Raw genomic sequence first — 12,091 nt, 5'->3', positions numbered from 1 at the left:
TTCTCAAATAATAAACATAAACTAAAGTTACAGTTAAAATATGAAGTCTAAACGAACTAGCATGCACGCTATGCTTAAATGTCAGTATGAAGCCCAGGAAGTGAAGCATAGCTAAAGTTTAAGGTAGCATGTAGCTGTACAGTTAGAATTGAAGCTGTAGCTACAGTTTAAAGACGATACGACTTTAAAAAAACAAACCTCTTCACTCACTCTAGCTGACGTCACAGCTAGTCCGTACGGAAACCAGGAAGTAAAGTCCGTGAAAAATGCATTTAAAATTTTATATAAAATAAACTACAATACTTATCAGCATGAAAAGTAATAGCACACTTAAGCACGGGCGCTCTAACAAATAAGCTAAACTGCAGCTTATAATACTACTGAGATCAGTGGAGTAAAGGGAGTAAAAGCAAGGTGACTTATAAGCAAGTTGAAACATGCTTTATACAACTCGCTGCATGGCACCTAGCACGAGCCTCCGTTACATACACTGTATTGCCAAAACTATTCGCTCACCTGCCTTGACTCGCATATGAACTTAAGTGACATCCCATTCCTAATCCATAGGGTTCAATATGACGTCGGTCCACCCTTTGCAGCTATAACAGCTTCAACTCTTCTGGGAAGGCTGTCCACAAGGTTTAGGAGTGTGTTTATGGGAATTTTTGACCATTCTTCCAGAAGCACATTTGTGAGGTCACACACTGATGTTGGACGAGAAGGCCTGGCTCTCAGTCTCCGCTCTAATTCATCCCAAAGGTGTTCTATCGGGTTGAGGTCAGGACTCTGTGCAGGCCAGTCAAGTTCATCCACACCAGACTCTGTCATCCATGTCTTTATGGACCTTGCTTTGGTCACTGGTGCACAGTCATGTTGGAAGAGGAAGGGGCCAGCTCCAAACTGTTCCCACAAAGTTGGGAGCATGGAATTGTCCAAAATGTCTTGGTATGCTGAAGCATTCAGAGTTCCTTTCACTGGAACTAAGGGGCCAAGCCCAGCTCCTGAAAAACAACCCCACCCCATAATCCCCCCCCACCAAACTTTACACTTGGCACAATGCAGTCAGACAAGTACCGTTCTCCTGGCAACCGCCAAACCCAGACTCGTCCATCAGATTGCCAGATGGAGAAGTGCGATTGGTCACTCCAGAGAACGCGTCTCCACTGCTCTAGAGTCCAGTGGCGGCATGCTTTACACCACTGCATCCGACGCTTTGCATTGCACTTGGTGATGTATGGCTTGGATGCAGCTGCTCGGCCATGGAAACCCATTCCATGAAGCTCTCTGCGCACTGTTCTTGAGCTCATCTGAAGGCCACATGAAGTTTGGAGGTCTGTAGCGATTGACTCTGCAGAAAGTTGGCGACCTCTTCGCACTATGCACCTCAGCATCCGCTGACCCCGCTCCGTCAGTTTACGTGGCCTACCACTTCGTGGCTGAGTTGCTGTCGTTCCCAAACACTTCCACGTTCTTATAATACAGCTGACAGTTGACTGTGGAATATTTAGGAGCGAGGAAATTTCACGACTGGATTTGTTGCACAGGTGGCATCCTATCACAGTTCCACACTGGAATTCACTGAGCTCCTGAGAGCGACCCATTCTTTCACAAATGTTTGTAAAAACAGTCTGCATGCCTAGGTGCTTGATTTTATACACCTGTGGCAATGGAAGTGATTGGAACACCTAATTCTGAATATTTGGATGGGTGAGCGAATACTTTTGGCAATATAGTGTATATAAAAACTATACAGGCTTAAACTATTGCAAAAAATTATTGAATAATAAACACAAAATAAAGTTAAAATATGAAGTCTACACGAACCAGCGTGTGTGCTCTGCTTAAATATCAGTTTAAAGACGATACGACTTAAAAAAAACAAACCTCTTCCTTCACTCTAGCTGATGTCTCACACACACACACACACACACTCACACACACACACTCTCACACACACTCACTCACACTCACACTCTCACACACACACACACACTCACTCACACACACACACACACACACATACACACACACTCACTCACACACACACTCACACACACACACACACTCACACACACACTCACTCACACACACTCACTCACACACACACTCACACACACACACACACACACTCACACACACACTCACACACACACACACACACACTCACTCACACACACACACACACACACACACACTCACACACACACACACTCACTCACACACACACTCACACACACACACACACTCACTCACTCACACACACACACACACACACTCACACTCACACACACTCACTCACACTCACACACACACTCACACACACTCACTCACACACACACTCACACACACACTCACACACACTCACTCACACTCACACACACACTCACACACACACTCACACACACACTCACACACACTCACTCACACAGCAGCGGTCTGAAGTCCGTGAACAATACATTTACAAATCCATATAAAAAACTATAATACTTATCAGCATGAAAAGTAATAGCACACCTAAGCAGCATTTTAGCGTTGTAAGCATGTTTCTAGCTATTATCGTATTATTGCGCGCTCTACCTAATAAGCTAAGCTGCAGCTTATAACACTACTGAGTTCAGTGGAGTAATGTTTTACATGCTTGTTTACGACATCTACAGATGCTTGTTTACGGCTTCTACCGAAAATCTCTGAGAAAGACCGATCTGTACGGAAACCAGGAAGTGAAGTCCATAAAAATGCATTTACAAATTAATATAAAATAAACTTATCAGCATGAAAAGTAATAGCACACTTAAGCACTACATGGGCAACATTTTAGCATTGGAACCATGTTTCTAGCTATTACCGTTTAGGACTAGTAACGTTTTACATGCTTGTTTACGGCATCTCCCGAAAATCTCCAAGAAAAAACGAACTGTGCGCGCTCTCCTTAAATGCCCGTGTGGAAACCAGGAAGTGAAGTCCGTAACAAATGCATTTAAAATTAATATAAAATAAACTACAATACTTATCAGCATGAAAAGTAATAGTACACTTAAGAAACACATGATGAACATTTTAGCATTGGAACCATGTTTTTAGTTATTACCATTTAGGACTAGTAGCGCGCCCAGGAAACGGAATAATAATAATAAATAGTGATGATAACAAGAGTGCGATTGCTTACGCAATCACACTAATAAAGATTGACAATAACAAGAGTGTGACTGCTTACACAATCACACTAACTAGAATTTTGCATTTCCAGAAGAAAATGCGTGATTGCGGAAAGCAAAGCAATATGTTGCTTAAACTTTTGCAATACATTGTCAAATAGTATTTACAAGCTACAGTCACAGTTTAAAAAGTTTAATGTAGTTTATGTGGCTGTAGAGTAAGAATTCAAGATGTAGGAACAGTTTAAAGACGATACGTCCTCAAATTTGAAAACCTAAAATTGATCATTAAATCCAAATGTAGTTTTTACTTTGGAAAAAACTAATTGCTGTAATTTTGCTTCAAGTTACCTTATTAATTTTTCTCAAGTTAAACGTGTGATTTTGTACAAACTAAAATTTATAACTGTAGCTAAATCAATATCTTGTTCTGACTTAAATCCAAAAATGTAGCTACAGATAAGTTTGTGTAGTTTTCTGCTTTCAAAGAACTTAAATGTGAACGTGAATACAAACCAAAAAAACATAATACATTACAATTTTACTTCATTTTACTTAGAGGCAAATTTATTACCAAAATAACACTAAATAGACAGTAAAGTTCTCCTCCAAAGACACATTTATTCTGTTTTTTAAAATATACATTACTTTCCACAAAATGCATTTTCAATCCAGAAACATAAAAAGGTATAGTGTACAACAAAAACACTTACATGAGAAAAATTAAAAAGTGCATAATGTCAATTATGGTCTTTGGATAAGATTTATTCTGTAACATTTTTCATTACATAAATATTATCAGGTTAAACTCTACATCTCTGTTATAATTTGAAACTTGAGATGTGTAATGTTCTAACTGCTAAGAACTGCATAAACACTATCTATATTAAAAACGTGGAAACATTAGTGACCTGAGTGTCGGAATGCAACGTCACTTTAAAACAAATGTAAGCCTAAGAAAAATACTGTTGACGTGATGCCATGTTTGTTCCATGTAAAAGTCACAATGACAGAAATATTGCACCAGCTGGTTCCCATCACTTGCTGGTATAATACACAAAAGGTATTAATATTTTAGTAACATACTTAAAGCAGACAAAACGAGAAATAAAGGCCTGCGTTTAGTTACTTCGCTGTCAATTCAAATGTAACAATGTTTTATTTGAATACAAGCTATAAAATAGAATGAAACATGATGTATCCAGATGTATATAATGACTTATCAGACATTTAAAGCTGGACACTGAGACTGAAAACCCTGCGTGACATTTTTTTGGGCTCTGTTTCCATAAATATTTTCTGCAGAGCCTCAAAAATGTGTCTGAGCTCACTTGGATAGCTCAGGTTTAGCACATAGATGATGCCAAACAACATAGCAAATGCATGTGCGACTGATGGCAACTCATTAAGGACTTCCACACCTTCAATCACAATCCCAATTTCCTGTGGTGCCTGGAGAGGATTTCCTTCTTCCCTGAGGACAAACACGGCCATGGTGCACCTTTCAAGTTCAGATACTGCTTTGTCCTTCTGAACAACCTAATGCAAGCATTTATTGGAAAAATTGTTATATTTGACAAAACCAGTGTGCGATGTACAGACGTAAAAATCACAATTATTGATCACTGTGAGAGTGCAAAAATCACCCAAGATGATTTATTGCATATTTAGGTCAAATGATGTCAAGGAACTGTCCAAAACAATTGGTGATATCAGATATATCACTAGAAATTTCAGTAATAAAGTTGTGTAATAAAGTAATGAAGTGCATAATTGAGACAGATCAACAACTTAGTTTTGATCCAGCCTTATGCAAAAGATGTAATTTAAAATAAGTTTAGCAGATAGAGCTGCTTACTCTTATTTCATGAGTAAGCAGGTGATGACAGTCCCTCAAAATATTTTTCTAATAGCCAACATCTTAAGTTATTGCACAAAACACATTACATAGAGCTGTGCTCTGACAAGTGAAAGCATCTGCTGAAATGTAAGAGAAAACTGACACTGCAAATATTTCTCTCTACAATTAAAAAAAAAGGAAATGGCTCTGTGTAAATGTTGCATCACAGTTGATAATATTCTGTCACTAACTTTGTATCTGGAAATTTTAATTTACTCCAGAGTCTGCAACTTGGAGGCAGTGTATGGCCATTATGTCCAAGCTAACCTGACTCTCCTGTGAAAGAACAAAGCCTTCAAACTTAAAATGTCTAGTTATAGTCCAGGTGTATAATTTATCCTTTACAAATACCATGCCACAGCAAATCTATAGTAAATGTATTAAATGAGGAAAAAGTATATAGAGAATTACTGCTAGTAATTCTGTTAGTGGGATAAAGTTCTTCTCAAAACTATATTGTTTAATAGCCAACGTGGGACAGAATCACTTTATGATATCACACTTACAGCATTTGGCAGACAGCCTTATCCAGAGCAACTTACATTTATCTCATTTCATACAACTGAGCAGTTGAGGGTTAAGGGCTTTGCTCAAGGGCCCAGAAGGGGCAGCTTGGTGGTCCTGGGATTTGGACTCACCACCTTATTCTCTGAATTACCTTAGTATTCTTTTACATGTCTGGGTCGACCTGATGAATGTCAAGTATTCAGTCTGTTTTAGCTCTGTTTTTGGTCTCCACCAACTCGAGTGGGAAATATCTGTTTCTTAACTGATACAGTTAAGTACACAAGTTTTCACCAGATAGTTTCTAAAATTGTCTGGGAATAGGCAAATAATGTAGAGTGGATTTATCAGAGATTATTTGATGAAAGAGGTGCTTGCTGTTGTTACAGCCATGAACAAGTTCATATACAGAGATATTGTGAGTATTAAACTACCAGCCAATAGAAGGTCTTTGGCAAATGAATCAGGAGAACTGTAGAGTTGGATGAAGGCTTTTTCTACTATAATGTTGATGTCTTTAGTCAGGACATGTGTCATCTTCCTCACATTACTTTGATTTGTATTGGTGCATCACCTTGAAGACAGAATAATATTATTGTTTGAAATGTATACACCTTTTCTTAGTTCAGCACATGATATCTAAGAAAATCACTCCCTGCCAATGACCACTGACTGTCACCAAGGTTATATGGAATCATTTGTTAAAGCAGTAATACTGAACTTGAACCTAGCATCACAGAGTACACAACAGACCTGATTTGACAAAAGAAAGAAGACGACCATAAATGTATCATGAGCCTGAGCACTCTTGGTAAGACCTGGGGACATGCACTACTCAAAATGTTAGGGATATTTGACTTTTGGGTGAAATTTATGTAAAATGTAAAACGTTCATGCTACAGTGATATTATATCATGAACACAGAGCATTTATTAAGTAGAAGCATGCAATGGTAATTTCTTCACCTCAAACAGTTTGAAACAAAAGCTAACAACAGTGGTGGGTATACCACAACAAAAAATGTCAACATCTCAATAACTTGTCAATTGTTAGGTGTCATCTTGGTCTCATGATGTCAAAATTTCACCTGAAAGTCAAATATCCCTGACTTTTTGTAAGTAGTGTGTGTGTAGGTTTGAAGTCTGATTTGACAATTTAATAAGAATAACATTTTTCATTTCTAAGGCTTTAGTTATTCATTCCAAAATGCTTACCAGATAGTCTTTAATGAGTTGGCCAACGTCCTCCCCCAAGTACACAGTAAGGCACTTCAGCAGACACTCTCGTCTTAGATTCACGTCCAGGCTCGAGACACACAGACAAAACTGATCTAGTCCAATTGTACAACCTGACTAAAGATAGACATTACATATAGGATTTACTTTGCCGTATCAACCATATAGCACTGAATCTGTATACAAAGAATTACCAATGCTTTGAGCAAACTAGTTAAAAAGTCCGTCAATCTAGAAACTTAAGTTCATATCTGACCTGGGAAAGCCTTACAGACGAGAGAACTGATTGTTTCATTAGGCTTGGAAAGTGTGATATAATGAACACAGCGTTCCTTGAATCCTGTACTCGGACAGCACACAGTAACGTGTGAACAACAACTATAGGTTTTATTCTACTGGTTCTAATGGACACATTCATGAAAACAATGTCCCTAACAATAAATGTAAACGTAGAGCCCTGTTCACAGTTTTACATTTGTGATTGAAAGTTAATATGTGCTTTACTGAGCGAGTATCTCCCTAGTCTTCTCTCTCACACTTCCTCCCTTCTTTCTGATTATTTCAATTAACCTGCTCTAGTGCTTGTCTAAGGAAGCCAGGAATCTTGTTTGAAGCAGAACTGTTGTGATTCTAAGAAATTCAGCATTGATCTTAAAAAAAAAAACAGAAGAAGAATTGGACTTTGTATCCTAGGATTGCAGTAACAATCAGTATCAATGTGAATTGAAACCTCTGGAAAGTATATGTGTGTGTGTGGCCTTGACAGTTGAAATTTTACATGAAAACATGATTTCTGAATTGTGGCTCAAATTATTAATAAATTTTATATTACAGTATATCTTTTTCCACAATGAAGAAATCTAAGTCAACATCATTCTTGTTACAAGCATGCTCTGACCCATACACATTAATTTAAGTATTCATATAATCAAACAATGACCAATACACTGGAAAGCTGCACACATTGCTAGATACAAATTGGAACCCTCTCACATTCTAAGATGGACAACTTCTGTTCTTTGTTTTTCTCTGCAAGTTCTCTGGATAATTTTGTGAACCTATTTGGTGGCACACCACTCTCAAAGTTTCCCACTAAATGAAAATCTTAACTACTTCAACGTACCTCATCCATGCTGAACAATGCAGGCCATCTCTCTCTCAGCTCCTCCACTCCCATTTCCTTCTCCACAATTTCAAGTCAAAGTCAAAGAAGCTTTATTGTCACTTCAACCATATATAGCAGATGCAGTACACAGTGAAGTGAAACAACGTTCCTCCTAGAGCAGAGGTGCTACACAGAACACAGACAAAGTACAGTGACGCAGACAAACATAGAGCTAAACATAGAGATAAAAAAATTAAACTATAATTTAAAAATTAAACTATACTTAAGGTGCAGTCTTTAAGAACTAGACAAAAAACAGAAGTGCACAGGAAGAAAAGACAAGACAAGACAAGACAAGACAAGACAGTGCAGACAAACAACATATAGGCCGACTTTGTGCAATGAACAAGACAATGTGCAAAGAACAGTGTATACAGTGACTGCAGATATTAAAGTGACACATGTAAACAGCATTAATATAAATATATATAAATGTAAAGTGGCATGTACGTGCAAACAGGATAATTTGGTGTGTGTGTGTCTGACTGTCCAGCACAGTTCAGTTCTTTTTTTTTTTTTTTTGTGCGTGTGTATTATGTATGTGTGTGTGTGTCCGTGTCCAGCACAGTTCAGTTCTCCTCTGAGATCAGATCTTGGTTGTACGTGTGTGTGTGTGTGTGTGTTCTTGCCTTCTCAGTGAGAAGGTTTTGGCCATTTTGTCCTTTATCACTGTGTGATTGCCTCTCTCTCTTTCACTTCACTTAAAAGTGTCACTCTCTCACTCTCCAGTTTTCCTGGAGTTTCTCCAACTGGAATGTCAGGAATATGGTTGGCCTTTCCTTGCCTTGGTCTCTTTACTTTCTTCATTGGCAATGCATCATCTGGAGCTTTGGAATTCAGTGAATTTGCAAGCAACTCAGAACACCCAATGCCCTTAAGTTGGGTTCGGTAGTTGCCCATCTTTGTTTTCAGTCTCTGCTTCCATCCATAGCACCTGCTGTATGACCCAGGTTCAGTGAGGCATGGATGCTTCCTAATGAGTGCTTCTGCAACATCACAAAAGTCAGAATCTGTTGGGTATGCTTTGTACTTGAAAATCTCTTCAGCTACCTTTTCCAGAATATCTGACTTCATTTTTGAGCTCAGTGTCAGTCTTGTCATGTTTGCTTTATATGCTGTATTTCCCTTTTCTAACTGCAGTTCAGTGTCATAAGAGAATACTGGTATACAAAACTCTCTTGGCCACATTTGAGTTCTTGTAGAAACTGAACTAGATGCTGAGGACAGGAGCTCTGCATCATCTGAACGAACAGACAGCGAGTCATGAACACAGTGATCAAATGTTTCCCTGCAGTCTTCTGTTACTGGGATAACCTTGACAGTGGCTAAGTCCTCAAGTTCAGCAGTAGATGTCAAGTTTACTAGTGCATCTCTAAAATCTCTGTCTTGGTACTGCAGCCTAAAACTCTCAGTTAATCCACATATTTTCCTGACTTCATCCATAAGCTCTTCTAGTGTTTCTGAAATTCCATGTGGCAAAATTAGCTTCCTGACATCATCAGGATTCAGAATAATGCACAACTTAGCTGGCCTCTTCGTTGTCATGGCAGCCCATCCAAATGGATCTAGTAAAAAAAAAAGAAAAAGAAAATCAAAACTGTTTAAGTGCAAGTATTAGTTATATTCCACATCTCATATATATTCAATATTAAATTCAACCATGTTTTTAATAATACATTTACCTACACAGACTTAATACTTTGTAGTAAATTATGCAACCAAGCGCTCTACTGAATTTGCATGGAATTGTTAGTGTTACACTGTTTCACTACAAGTGGCATTTTCAGTTTGAAAAATGAGAGTCTAAAGTACTTAAATTATTATATGTTAAGATTTGTTTTTAATGTATGTAATTCTCCCTTTTGTGTTACCATCTCACACTGGACCCTAGACATGAAATGGGAACATCTCTACAACAACAGGTTGTTTTGTCTGACAGAACAACTGAGATTGATCCCACACACACACCTGAAAAAATACATTCCACATACTGTATTGAAAAATGTAATTTAAACATTACCAGCCCAACATCCTTACATATCCAACCTTATGCATATATGTGTCTCTTCAAGGAGACGAGGCGCCGACCACCAACCATATAGTGAGCCAGAGGGTACTGATCTCTCAGCTCATGTGCCTCAACAAGCCTTAGTTCTCTGGGAGTAGATATGGCCACGTCATAAGCTCGATAATGTTCCAGGTACCATGCAGCCAGTTTTTTGACAATGAAAGTAAGACTCTTGTGAAGAACAATCACGTGAACTATTTCACAAAATTCTGGAAGTCCTGCCAGCGACCCATGGGCTACCACCATTCCAGTCCTGTAGTTGAAGCCGTTGTAGGTGACATTTTTTGCAAGGTTCACACTGATGATATCTGGGTGCTTCTGTTTCACTGCCAGTGCAATATCCTGATTAATGACATCAATGTGAAGTATTGAAACATCTGTAACCTCCAAAATTGGTTTAGCAAGTTGACACATGAGCAGACTGTGTGCAGTCTGAAATTGGTGCCTTTGAGCTAAAGAATACAATACATTTTTGTAACAGTTTGTTTGACGGACTGCTGTTTTGAAGAAGCTGTTTTGCTTCAAATCTCATAGTCCACAGTGCAACCAGCAGGCCAAACTGACGTATCAACTGTGGATAGTGTTCCAAATAATGATGTAATTCTTTGATGGGGAAAACTTTTGGAATACTGTCCTGTGTTCAGATATCTTGAAATCAAGATAAGCAACAGATTCGTCAGTGTGATATGGTGCTACAAGAAGTTCAACAATGTCCTTTAGTTCACAGAGGATTTGCCATGCTGGTTCATTAGGAGGAACTCTGCATCCAATCAAGAGAGGAAAAAATCTCAGCAAACTCCAGTTCTCATGTGCATTTCCTCCAGTTGTTTTCTTTGTTGTGTAGGTGAGTAGCACAGGATGGGGACGGTTTGTCTTATCAGTCCACTTAAATGGAAATGCTATTATTGCTTCATTTAAACCAGCTAATGTAAGATATTGTTTGGAAATTAACACATTAAGACAAAGGGCAATTTCAACAGGGATAATCCCTTCAAAGAGATCATGAACTATATCTGGGGGGAAACCCTGAGTCTCATTAAAATATGGCAGATTTTGAGACAGCACACACTTCCTTTTCACACCAAAATGACTGGCCAATGAATTTTCATCAATAGCTTTGAGATGACAAGTATGAATTTCCTTGCTCCTAAGAGAGAAAGCTCCTGAATTGACCTCTTTTATTTGAATATCAATATTTTCTGCTGTGCAAAATCTGCAGACATATTTTCCTGAGAAATTTTCCACAAAACCTGCAATACTGTGGGCCCCAAGGTTGTCTGCTATTACACAATGAACTAAGCCTTTCAGGGTTTTCCCCAACTTAGAAATAAACACTCCATGTTGTTCCATCTATCAAAGGCTTCAACACACTGTTGCACTTAACATCATCACTATGAATAAGGGCAGGCAAATATATAGATGACAGAGAGGAGTGATAACTGGCAGGTAAATTGCCCAATGTTCAATATACCCCAAAGACTTTGTTTTTTCCTTGAAGTACCAAACGGATTACAAATTTCAAAATCATCTACATACAATATCAGTGAAATAGCACAGTCCTGTGATAACACCACATTTTCTTTGTAATTACTACCCTCATAGAAGGATCTATACAGGGTTTTATCAGGTTTGACTTAATGAGTTTTTAAATTAATTGCTTTATCCAATAAAGTTTCACAACTCAGTATTTGTTGTAAAGATTTTAGTATAGGGATGTATTGGAATGATTTCCTATTCTGTGAGTCAAGAACATATTCTGCAGGTTCTACAATATTGAATTATTTTTTATAGTAGATCTTTCACTTCCATGCAGTGGAAAGTGGACCATCACAACCAAAACAAGCTGTAACTGGATTTGACTTACAAAGAGCAGATGCTAGTTCTTTCAGAACAGTTTGATCTACTTCACAGTTACTATTCTGAAGATGCTGAGCTATGGTTTGATGGATAAGAGGAGTAGAAGCAGTCCTTATTAAATAGTCAAACTCTTGTAAAAGCTCATCAACAGCTACACTGGGAACAAGGAAAATGTGTTCTAGCTTTAATAATAGTGAGGCAACTTTG

The 12,091-nt window shown here is 38.2% G+C and overlaps 1 protein-coding gene and 1 long non-coding RNA gene across 2 annotated transcripts in view; one reads left to right on the top strand and one right to left on the bottom strand.

Moving 5' to 3' along the window:
• The window catches only part of LOC131351769 (uncharacterized), a 277,436-nt gene that overhangs the window by 154,423 nt on the left and 110,922 nt on the right, over positions 1–12,091 (top strand). The window lies entirely within an intron of this gene.
• Positions 4,398–12,046, bottom strand: LOC131351784 (uncharacterized). The gene is made up of 3 exons (XR_009204433.1): positions 7,918–12,046; positions 6,774–6,911; positions 4,398–4,694 (listed from the first exon to the last, which is right to left on the bottom strand). It is a non-coding gene; the product is annotated as an uncharacterized LOC131351784 (long non-coding RNA).

This window comes from Hemibagrus wyckioides, linkage group LG04 (assembly GCF_019097595.1).
Source record: "Hemibagrus wyckioides isolate EC202008001 linkage group LG04, SWU_Hwy_1.0, whole genome shotgun sequence".
Taxonomy (NCBI): Eukaryota; Metazoa; Chordata; class Actinopteri; order Siluriformes; family Bagridae; genus Hemibagrus; species Hemibagrus wyckioides.
The sequence above is the reverse complement of the archived record's forward strand: the minus strand, read 5'-3'. Positions and strand labels throughout refer to the sequence as shown.